The sequence below is a fragment of the Centruroides vittatus genome, unplaced genomic scaffold (genome assembly GCF_030686945.1).
Source record: "Centruroides vittatus isolate TY-2023 unplaced genomic scaffold, ASM3068694v2 contig_1340, whole genome shotgun sequence".
Lineage (NCBI taxonomy): Eukaryota > Metazoa > Arthropoda > Arachnida > Scorpiones > Buthidae > Centruroides > Centruroides vittatus.
The window spans coordinates 25,940-38,912 of NW_027120853.1; the positions used below are offsets into that span (position 1 = coordinate 25,940).

At 31.6% G+C, this 12,973-nt stretch overlaps 1 long non-coding RNA gene across 1 annotated transcript; it reads right to left on the minus strand.

Moving 5' to 3' along the window:
- Positions 1 to 4,409: 4,409 nt before the first annotated feature.
- Positions 4,410 to 5,125, minus strand: LOC136990799 (uncharacterized). Its single transcript, XR_010883115.1, has 4 exons — positions 4,998 to 5,125; positions 4,741 to 4,917; positions 4,592 to 4,663; positions 4,410 to 4,523 (listed from the first exon to the last, which is right to left on the minus strand). It is a non-coding gene; the product is annotated as an uncharacterized lncRNA (long non-coding RNA).
- Positions 5,126 to 12,973: the final 7,848 nt, after the last annotated feature.

Sequence of the window (12,973 nt, forward strand, 5' to 3'; positions counted from 1 at the left end):
CACTCAACCTTTCTCAGAGGGCTTTCCTAAAGAAGAACGCTCTCTCTTTACACCTCAAAGGCTGTCCTAGTGTCAGAGACCTCCACGTATCCGGTCTCTCGCTCTTTCTCTCCGTTTCACTCGCCACCCTAAGCTTTTAAGGGATTCTACGGCGACCACTTGCGATTAATAGGGTACTTCTTTTCCCCTGGGAGCTTCCAAAGACGTCCGCCCTACTTCCCGACGACGTGGCTTACTTTCGCGTCCGTCCCTTGTTTACATTCCTTTTCCCAAACCGGCTGACACGTGCGCACACATTGACCCCTAATCGGAGACGCCACTCCTTTGATCTTTCCAGCCGTTTTATGGCCCCAACTCCAGGTGAGACTAATTATCTCTGTCGCGTGGCTTTTCGACTTAGGACGCTAAAAGCGACCTTTACAACTTACATTTCTGTTAATAAACCGTAAAGTATTTTAAGTTATAATAAACTGTTTAATTGTGACGTAAAGTCAGAGAAAAGTTCATTTCGAATATAATAATGAACATAAAAATTTATTATTATACATATAATATTACAACTATATCCAAAGCTATTAATTTCATAAAGTATACGAAATACCAAATTAATTATTTCTTATTATGAAAAGGTGCCATCTAATAACTTTAATTTTCTAGAAGTAATGGGATTTCGTCGTTTTTTAAAACGAATGTATTACCTTTAACTATTCAAGTGTTAAGAGCCACTTATTAAAGTTGTCAAGACTATTTAAATTAACAGAAATGAATATTAAAAATTAATATAGAATTATCCAATTTGCATAAATAGGTCAAACTGTACTTGTAAAAGTGTTGTTTATGTAATAATCACTCAATATTATCGATATTAGATTAAAAAAAATGTTTTCTTGTGAAATCAGCCATGTTCTGCATATGTTTCTTATTCGCTTTTTAAGCTAGAAGCTAATGCAACGAGATTTTAAATAGAATCCAGTGGCATTTGATTCAAGCACAAGACATTCAATTCATTTTACTCCCACTTAATCTTGCCTTCTAACAAGTGTTAAGGAAGATGTTTAGTTGGAATATCATTACGAATTCCTTGATGATTTAAAGAATGTTTTAACCTTCTGCTTTACGCAATATGACGATAATTTATCCTGATACATAGGCTCGAAACTCGAACAGCCGATTGCAGAGACAGACTTTACGTTAAACGTTTAAATTAGATGCATTTATTTACAAATCAAGTGTGGCGTCGGTTATAAAACGTTAGAGGCCGAGGCATTTCAAAGTCATTTCAGTTACAGAACGTTGTGTTAAACAAACGAGACAATTTTAATAATTACCGAAATCTTTTTTAAAAATAAAATATATATATATATATATATAATGGTAATAATAAAATATTTGAAATTATTTATTTCTACAGTTACGAAGGGTGACAGTAATACGATGTCGAAATAATTGTTAAAAATCTATTCTGAAGACGAATTTCGAATTTGGTATAAATTTTCTAAATATGAGTTTGTTCGTATTTTAAACCGTATTGGCAACGAAATTAAATATCGAAATGGAAAATGGTCGTCATTAACTGCCGAATAATGGTTGTTGACGGTCTTAAGATTTTATTTCTGGAAGCTTTCGAAATATAGCTGGCGACTTTTTCTGACGTCACAAACGAATAACCCGATTGGCCGAACGACTGCTAAAACAGTGGAGTAATGGGCAAGAAAGTAAGAGCCAGTGTTTTGCCGAAGTTCGGGTAGAAGGCGTTCAGAAATAGCCGCTCTTCGTCTTTGTAACGTGTTTTAAACCGCAGTTCAGCCAGCCAACGTCTATAGGCTGTTCTGTTGTTAAATTGATTGTAGTTTTAAGTTCTCTCCCATTTGAATATCGGTATTTGAACATTTAAAACAAATTTAAAGTATTTAATTTTGTTATTTTTGCTCCAAACAATTAATTAATGAATAATTTGGTCGATTCGTAACGTTTATAACATTTATCAAAGGAACGATATCCATTTGTTATCTAAACTTTTCCACGAACAAAACTACAAAAAGCCCTCTAAACCTGCTGTCGAGTGAGTCTAGAAAGTAGGTCAAATAACGTGTTTATAATCGCTGTCAACATTGTGGCAAGCTCGAAACTCTAACCGATTGGCCACTGATGGGCCTGCGAAGTGAGATTTCGCAATCGAATTATTAATTTGGGAAAAAATATACTGTTTTCTCCATGAATTAGAAAAAGTGCTTCATTTTACTAAAATGTATTAAACTCGATTTTAACAAAAATTATGTAAATTAATTTCAAAAAATAATATTTTAATAAATTGGTTAGAATATGTCTCTTGACTCCAGATTATCTTATAACAAACAAAAATTAACAAAAACAATTAAATTATTTTTGAATTATAAATTATTTATCAATGTAGACTTCATTGTTCTCTTAGCATATAATGATTGAACTTTGTTGATTGTATCATTAGAGTTTCAAACTAACTAGCATTTCATCTCGTAGCAAAGCAGAAATATCAGTGAGGATATCAAAGAAAAAAAGATTTGGCTATTGTAACGCGGGTTGTTGATATTTCAGTTTTCTCGTAGATAATACGCAGACGCAGAATCATAGTAGCTTAAGTTATTGAATAATATATTCTTTCATCTCATAATTAGGAGCGCATCCGCAAATAAGTGTTCCAAATGTAGGCCTGATTTTCCTTTATAGACATACCTTATATCATCGTTTCGTTTATTTTTTAAGATAGCTTTCACCGACAAGTGTTAGAAGGGTCATCTATATTAAAGTAATCCAAGTTTGTTCTAGCGGTTAAAGTTTAATATACATTTTTTCGATTTTTTTAAACTGTTATTGTATCGTTATTAAATCCCTTTTGTATGTCGCTAAATACGCGTATTATATCTTGTAGTAATAAATAAATAAATCAATAATATTGAGATAATTTATTTTAATACAATTCAAGTAATACTACAAAACAGATATTATAAATAGTTACATTGTCATTCAGAATTTTATAAATGTTTACCCAATACATTCGTGCCATTGAGTTACTATATTTGTATATTAATTATAATGTAGGAACAATTATTCATTCCTCATTTCTCACCATTGTCACAGTTATCAAATAGACACGAGTGTGTACTGTTAAAAGCAAAATAGAGCTATTAAAATATTCATCACAAATTATCTGTAAATTTAATTAAAAATGAAACTTACTCTATAAATTCTTTTACGCGTTCCTTATCGCAAAAAGAATAATGTTTTTTCCAGGTAGCTTGTCGGCAGAGCAATCATCTTCATCATTATAACCGTCCTTAATATTGATTCTACAACATCATTTATGTGTTTAGAAATGTCATATGAATTTAAAAGTATTTAATTAAATTACTTACAGATGTCCAACTTCGTGCATAAAGGTATCAACCAGTGTAGTCGTGATCGTCGTAATGGTATGTAACCGCAAATTTCCAGATCCCGATTACAAGCTTCTCTTGGTAAGCCATATCTGCAAAGAAATGTTTAATAAATATAACATTAAAAATCCAGTTGAAATAAAAACGTAAGTTTAAATGGTGAATTAGCTACCGTCGATATAAAATACATCTTCTCCTAGCTCTGGGAAAGAGTGAATTAGTCCACGTCTGCAAGAAAAATAACTTTCTTAAATTTTACTAGAAGAAAACACAAAATAAATTCTTTCTAATGTAAAAAACATTTTTTTGAGATTAAAACTTATTAAAATTGATAACATATTTTACTTTTATATATGTACACACATTATTTAAGTGCACTGGTCAAAACAATTAAAGGAGCACGCGAATGCATTTACCAAGGAATGGCAAAAACTTCCCCAAAACCTCATCGATAACGTTGTCGAATTTTAGAGCGCACATGAGCAGCGGGTCAGCTGTTGACGAATATCTTACGTCCTAGTAAGGACAGTTCAATATCCTAAACGTCATTGGTTCTGTTTTGCAGACGTACATATTGTTGATCACTATACTGCAAAAAGATTATATTATTACAACAATTCGGCTCAAATGTATATTATTCACCTTACTGTATATAACACTATACGTTACATAACAGTAACATCTGACTTTGAGAATCGTTTGACTTAAGTGATTTTCTTTCTTTTTCCCTAATTATATTGACCAGTGCACTAGAATAAATTTCATTATAAACATTATAACTGTATAACAAAAATGTAAGTATTGACTTTAAGAATAAATCGTTAAAGCAGAAAACAAACATCAACGATATTTGAAATGTAATCGTATCAATTAGCATTAACATTCGATAATTATCAATCAAACGACGTTTCCTTTCTTTTAGTACTGCCGTTGAAGTATAATACAAAAAATTGTCATAATTCATTCTTACGAAAATAGAAGAACAATAACGTCGGCTCTTGATACCAAAGGACGGTATTTAGTCTTAATTCTCATTTCAGAAAGGACATTAGCAGCGATGATATCGGGCGAATAGAGACTGTCTTTAATGAAATCCGGTTCGGTTTCGTTCTAAAATTGAAGTATGCATAAAGAAAAAAGAAAATACAAGTGATATTTCTCACTATGATTTGACTTACTGTATATGAGATATGTCCAATCAAACGAAGTGTTATATTAAGTTCTAATTCATCCAGATAATTTTTCTGTGACTGAAACGCAAGAAAAGTAATATAATAAAGAATTGAAGGAATATGATTACATAACAAATAAACTTTTTAAAGCTTACATCACGAATTATCTGATTTAGATAAAAATTTCATTTTTTCTTCGCTATGATCTCTAGATACGAAACTATCAGTCAATATCAGAACGTCAAGCACCGGACATGGTGGTGTAGAATCTACTTGAAAATCCTGTGCATCTGCCACATCATCGACAGTTCTCTTCTCGATCACAGATAATTCTGCAAAAGTAAATTAAATATTTATATTTTTATCTGTTTCTCTTATAGTCAATCCGAAAAAATTTATAAAATACACTTACTTCTCGGTCGCTTGACTCCGAAACTTTTTTCATCAGTATCCGCTATAATAATGGAGAAAACCACTGCAAATGAAATTAAACAATTCATCTTTGAATTTGAAATGTCGTCCTAATTACATCGAAAGTTAAGAATTTATAATAATTTATTACCGATAAGGGATATTGAATCTTGACTTCATTTTAATTGAATTTCCTGTAATGGAATTTATATCGATTAATATAAACTACTTCCTTTCTTTATAATTGGTGTTGATTATTACATTTAATTTCGTAAACATTATAAATAAAACATGCGATAACATTTATAATTTTAATAAATATTAAATATTGGTAAATTTCTGCTTACGATATACCATTCTCATTCTGTAATACATTTTATATTTATTTATTTGTGTATACTGGTACAACCGTGATAGGTGTGGAAAAATAAAAAAATCATACAAGATTATACAACATGTTTATTAATACAAAACAAATATATACACCAACTTTCCCTAAAACATATTAGAATGAATTCAGTTTTTGTTTTATTAAATGTAAAAGTGGCAGAACAATCCAAAAACATAACAAATTAAAATAAATAATTACCAAAAAACTGGGCTATATCTGGAAAATAAAAAACAATCAGTTTAGTCTGTTATTCACAAATCTGATATCTCCCAAATATCCAAGGATCAAACCACGACCTCAGGTCGCAATTAACATGTAATTACTAACAGTTCTTACTATAAATTTACGAATAACCATTACCATAAAGCCAACATCATGCGATAAAAGATTTCAATTTTTAATAAAAATAAATACCACAAATCAATATCTTAAATTACTTTCCTAAGGTTATTAAACAAAAATAAGTGACAACAAAGATCCCCCGACGTAATGTTTACATAATGTCACAAACTGCAATCACGTGATATGCACCCAGTAGTGAATCAACTGTATCACACATTCAAATGTGTGATACGGTTGATTCGAAACCCCAAAGTTATAAACAAAGTTCAGCTTCGAAATTTAATAATCGAAATTATTTAACTTTAGTAAATAAACTACATTAACATTTAAATGAAAAATTTCAATATTAATCCCATTCCTCGTACAATTTACAAACAGATACTTCGTCCAGGACAACACCATCCCTTTCGAAACAAAACGCAAATAAATCTTGCTAAGACGTTCTTCTCCCAGGCTTAATGTTTTAAAAACACAATTAACGCATTCGTTCAGGATCATACGAGACAATGAAATCGGTAAACACTCTATACACACTAAATATCGAGGAGTACATCTTGGGAGCCCATACAATCTGTTAACAAAAGTAGGTAATACTATATCCAAAATTTCCCCACCTCAATCCCAGACACTTCGGAGGCATAGAGAAAAGAATTACAAATTTGTATAACTTAATCCGTTTTCATCTCAGCATTAACTTTACAAGCCCTCAGACGACTATTAGAATTACCATTGCTTTTACATTTCACACTTAAATACCTATCTTGTGAAACTACCGATACGGGGACATCACTAAACCACCGTTTATCGAACTTGAAACTCTTGCTACCATTTCGAGAAACAACAGTTTTGGATTATGTAAGGTTCGATTGTAGACTGTAATTCATTATATTTATCCAAAGGTCGATTGACACCCGAATTAGCCACCATTATCACATCATTTGCATACGCTAATATTGGATTTGATTAATGACGATGGTGTCAATATTACATTGACTCTATCAACATCAATACCTTACACCTGGAAATCATTAATACAATTCAATAAATTATTTAAAAATAAACGAAAAACAATAAGGCTCAAAATATATTCCGATGTAACACTCTTGTGTGAAAAAAAAGAGAAATCGCTTTACTCTATTTCGGAGTGTGAATTAGGTGGCCAAACATGTCATTTCTCTTTTTCTCTATCATTGTAAAAATCTGTCTCTTCTCTGTCGCTTCTTTTAAAACATTTTCATTTTTTTTCGTGCATTACACTCCCGTCATTCTTCGCCAACTCCACATCTGAAAGGCTTCCATTTTTTTTTCTCTGCTGTTCGGAGTGATCATGTCTCCAAACGAAACCGTCTATTGTTATGGATTGTGATAATTACACTCAAAGGAGAAACGATAAGCACTCTTAGAAATTCCGTACTAAATGGATTTTTTCTTAAAAACTCATTTTTAACTAAAGCATGTCTTTTACCTTTAACATGCCCAAAGTTCACGACAAGAATTCTTAGAAAATACCTGTCCTGTAGATTTTTACTTTAATGGTTCCTTTAAAGAAAAACATTTTTGTTGCGATTTTTTTAGTTTAATTTTGTAATCTGTTGAGTTAAAAGAGTATTTTTTACAAAAAAAATGTAAGATATTTCAATGCTACATTAAATGTACTGTGTGTGATGAACATAACTTGTGCACATTCCTACTCCAAATGTTCGTAATAAATCGAGTTCGATAAAGAAAAATTTTTTTTTCTCTGTTTTAACGTATCAGCCGAGTATTGTGGTTTAAGAAGCAAATTTCAAATTATCATAAGCGACTTTCACTGTACATGTAAATTATGTAACCAGCAACAGATAAAGGATTTAATGCTCGGAATAAAATGTTTTATTCACAACAATAGATGTTACGTGTGTTATGGCTGTGCTCTTCCTTAACGTGTTTGAGTTTATAAACCCAGATTTTTAAATTCAATCATTTGTGGAGCAGTTTTTACTGAATTACATTATTAAATTTAAATTTCACCCAAATTAAATTATATTAAATATTAAATTTAATTATAAAACAGAGTTATTAGGCTACTTGCTATTATTGAATAAAACATAAAGGAAAAACAGAGAATGCCTTTTACTAAGATAACAAAAGATTATTACTCCTTTATTTCACATTACTTGATTACTTCGTGTTTAATTCGTCATTTACGACTGGAAATTTACAAGTATAATTTCAATTCAGCAACGTCTTAATTTAAAACAAAAACTCGATACCTAAACAATTGAAAATTTATTAACCTCAAGCCTGAAATTTGCCAATTTAAATTTTTACGTGGAATTTAAACTTTGATATATTTTGGGCGCAGGCATTAAAATTTTTTATTTCATCGTTTATAAAAAATAGAACTATTTAATTTTTAAAAACCGTTTGATACTACTTTTTGAATATTACCAGTATTTAAACACGTACGAAATTATTCATTTCTATAAAATCGGCATGTTATAGATAGGAGAAAAACCATAATAATTAAGCTTCTTTCGATACAGGAAGCAGATATCGTTACATCATACGATGCTTTAAAACGTTAAATGTTTATTATTTTTACTCCCTGCTTCAATTATATGCTATCTTCTGATGAATCTAATACGGAAAAAACAAATTTTCTTGTCAGAAAAGACAATAAGTTAAAAATGATTTAATCTGAGGAATACCTTTCTTATTACTAGATTAGCTACTTTTGTTTTAATTAGGTATATTGATTGGTGTAATGCCTTAATTAAGGTAATATTTGTATCAGAACTTAAGAAGATTTTTTATACTTTACGTTTCTGCAAAATCGTTAGTCGGACTGTATTATCGGCGATTATTTTATATGATGATCCCAATAAGTGTTACCGATATTTAAGCCAAGTCCTCTAAAGTATGCAGCGATTTGATTTGAATAGATGACAATAAAAAGTAACGAATAGCAAAACGTAAGTTTTTTGTCTATAAAATAAGAAGAGATAAATTTTGAAAGAATACTTATGAGTACACTTATTAAAATATTTATATCTTTCTAGGTGACCTTATAACTATACGTAAGGTATCTTATAAGAATACTTATAAGGTGGATATAAGAAGATAAAGAATTTCAAAATTCTACTTCTTATCGGTATCCTTAGCCATTTTCCAAATAACATAAAATTTACTCACAGTTCGTTTAATGAAAATAATGCCGAGCCATATAACCCATAGCCAGTTTGCTGGAATGCATCGAAAGTCTGTCAGTGAAGCCATTATACAAATTTCCTTTTGATAAAATTACCCACTTTTTAAACAAAATTAAAATAACTCTTAAATACTGTAATGTAATTGTTTTTGGTTAACAAAACAAATTGGTATAAAAGCATCATTCTTTAATCTAGTATGTTTATTCAAAGACTTAACATTAACAATATTTCACTATATTAAAATTATAGATATAAAGTATGTAGTACCTTCAGTTTCATTACTATTCATTTTTTTTAAAGCGTTAATATTTTTATAATTAACTTTGCAAACTGAGCTAACTTTTTATCGCTTCCACATTGGATGAGTGTAATTAATATAATAAAGGGCAAACGCTTAATAGTAACAGAGTTGACAGAAGAAAACGCTTCTCGGAAAGCCTGAATTGAAGAATCGGCGTATTTGTCGCACACAGAATAAAAAGTATACAAGAAACATTTCTTTTGTGTCATTCTGGTTTCAAATACTTTAGCTTCTGAAATTTTTCAATTGCAGTTTTGTAATCAGATTTTCTGATGTAAACAGAAATAGAATTTCACTCCATGATATATTGTCAATTTTTCCAAATACTCGTCTCTTCAGTAAGAAGAACTTGAATTACTATTGTTCTCCTTCAAATGTACTGCATAATCGCCATAGGCGATAAACACTTCGTTTCCTCTGATAGTATATTACCTTTCATACACAGATTGTCCGTGTGCTTTTTTATACCGCTAGCTGATACATTGTATACAAGGTCACATTCAAGGGCCGAACTTGAACACAAGGCCAACAGAATTTTGGAGAAGATCCTCAATTGGGGAAGGAAAAACAAGCTTGAGTTTAATCCAAGCAAGACAAAAGGGATAATTTTTACCAGACCAAGGGCACGACATTTATACAAAAGGGTACCGACCATTAAAATGGGCGGCACCAGTGTTAAGGTAGTACCAACGTTATAATACTTGGGAATCTCGTTACACCACAAGCTTAGTTGGCTTCCTCATGTCAAGAACATTTGTAATAAAACTAATCTGCTATTCTGTAAAATGACAAAGGTAGCGAAAACGAAATGGGAGCTCTCTTCCCAAATTATAAGTGTGATCTATGATTCTGTGTTTCTTCTTATGATCTCATACGCAGCCCCGGTCTGGGTCGAGGGCCAGAACCAGGTACATATTCATCGGAAGCTATAGAGCGCCCAGCGGAGAGCACTCCTTAGGATTTGTGGGGCGTACTCGACAACCTCCACGGCAGCCCTGCAGGTCATCGCAGGCAAACTGCCAATTGCACAAGAACTCGAGATGGTTTCGCAACGATGGAAAATGAGACATGGCTTGGATGTCCTCATAAACAATGAGAACTATAATAATATAGAGCAAACTCTACACTTCAAGTATAGTGAAGCACGAGAGAACTGGCCCTTTATTGCCAGTCACCCCTGGGCAGACCAAACTCTGGCTATTTTCTCTGATGGATCGAAGGATGGAGAGCAGGTAGGCAGCGCCTTCGTTGTCTATCAGGATAATAATGAAGTTCACCACTCCTTATATAAGTTGGGAAGATTCTGTTCCGTGTTCCAAGCGGAAATTTGGGGTATCCTCTCAGTCATAAGATGGTGCAATGATAACTTTGGTGGTATGAAAATTAATTTCTTTACTGACTCCAATTCCTCTGTGAAATCCATATGTAACTACAATTGGCGCCACTCAATTGTAAATCAAATCCTCAAAGAAGTATCAAAAAATGTCAACAGTTTTGCAATCGTTTGGGTAAGAGGACACATTGGAGTCTGAGGGAATGAGCGAGCGGACGAGCTGGCTCAGTGTGCTTCAAATATGAATTGTAATCCGAGCTACACTGCAATCCCTCAAAGCTTCATAATTAGTCGACTCAAAGAAAGTGCACTTATCAAGTGGCAGCAGATCTGGGACACTCAGAATAAAATAACAAGAAACTTCTTTCCCAAAGTTTCTACTACTGCTGGACATCTCATCTAACATAATGTCACCCAGTTCTACACAGTGCATGGAAGGTTCCAGAACTACCTTTAGAGATTTAACAAGTCTTCAAACCAGAACTGCTTTTTGTGCAATGTCCCTGATGGTGTGGAGCACTACCTATTTTGGTGCCCCATGCTTGAGGACATGCGTCATCACATTATTATCATGTTGCCTGCTCATACCAACTGGCCATGCAATTTAAATTAACTTATCAACGATAAAAGCATAAATCAAGCTTTTAACAAACTTGTTAATATGTATTTTAAAAGAACGATGGTCAGATAGGAATATAATGGATAGTGTTGTTTTGTTACTGTAATCTCCAAGCGAATTACTCTGTTCTGATGCTATATTCTTAATGTGAGCAACTTTGTTGTTAAATATTATATTGGCTATGTTTATTTATATACTTTGGTCTGAAAAGCATATGCTCTCAAATATTAAACTGTATTATATTCAAAAGCGAATAACTTTGTTGATTTGTATTTCTAAAGTGTATATATTTTAAACCTTATTCTGTAATCTAGGGGATATATGGTCTGATTTGTATACTTTCAATGTCATCTCTGCAGTTGTAACCTACACGCGAGCTTTTATAGACTATTATCTTTGTGTTTATATTGTATATAGTAAAAATGTTAAAATGTAAATATTCTCTGTACCTCACCTCGGTAATGCACTGCGGTGCCGAGGCAATTTGTAATAAAGTCTTTTACAAGGTGTATACGAGGTCAGTTTGATTTAGTTCTAAAAATAATTAAAAATATTTAAGTCAGAAAAAGCTAAAAATAGCTGAAAAAAACTTTTTCATGTTATCCGTTTTTGTCTTGGCAGTGACTACATCGTCTGTGTCAATAATTACAGACATGACAGACGTTATTACATTACATGACAAAATACTGAAAATTACACAGTAGACGTACTGTACTTATCGATTGTTTTCGTTTTCGTCATTCATATTTCAAGAATAGAATTGACGTCGAGGTTCCTCTGTCAAGAAAAACCAATTCTACAGAAAAATCCCCTTTAATCCATTGTAAGAAATTGTTTTTTCCGATTCATAGAATATGGAGTTGTACATATTAATAGGAATTTCCTGTTTAAATAAATCAAAATAATTAAAATAAGTGCAGAAATACTTCATAACGAAGCGTTTAGTATATTTAATACGAAATGAGTTGTCTTTTGAACATATTACAGTTACAAACATACAAAAAGCAAAAATTTTTTTGTTGTCTTACGCCAGTAATTATCATAGTTGTAAAATTTATTCTGATTTGATATTGTTAAAGTGTATATTTTTATTCATAATTAAACGTGTACTAATTTTAATAAATTTTGTTTAATTGCATGCTTCTATTTGTTTTACCTAACCGAAATCAATTAAAACATTGATTTAATTTGTGAAATTTTCTTATCGTTCATTACTTAAGTTAGCATTCTTAAATTGATTAAAGTAAACATGCAGCACTTTGATAGTAATCAACTCTGCTTCTCACAAATAAACATTGTTCAAAACGGTTGCTGATTACCCTCTGTGAGTTGCTACTATTTCCCTTGTTTGAGTTGCTAGTGCCTCTCAGAACTGTGTTCTTATTATGAAATCATTAAATTTTATCTATCGCATAAAAAAACTACGATTGTTCCGTTAAATTCTGCACTTTGTTTTCTATCTAGAAGTTTAAATTACTTGTGGATTGACAAAGTTGCCTTTATAAATATTTATTTTTACATAAGTTGATGTAAAAATATGCAATTAATAAACATTGCATATTTCAACTCACTGTAAATTATTTCACATTTTACCTATTGTCATCTTGTTTGTTTGGATGTAAGGAAGAAACATGACTCATTCGTGTGAACTTAGTAGAAGTTTAGTACTACTGCAAAAAAAATTTGTTAATGGACCTCGCCCAACCTCTACTGCGAGAGACAATAAACGTTAATTCTTTTATTACTCTAATGACAAATGCTTTTTTCTGGGTTGTAAATCGAGTATTTGAGAAGGTTTTT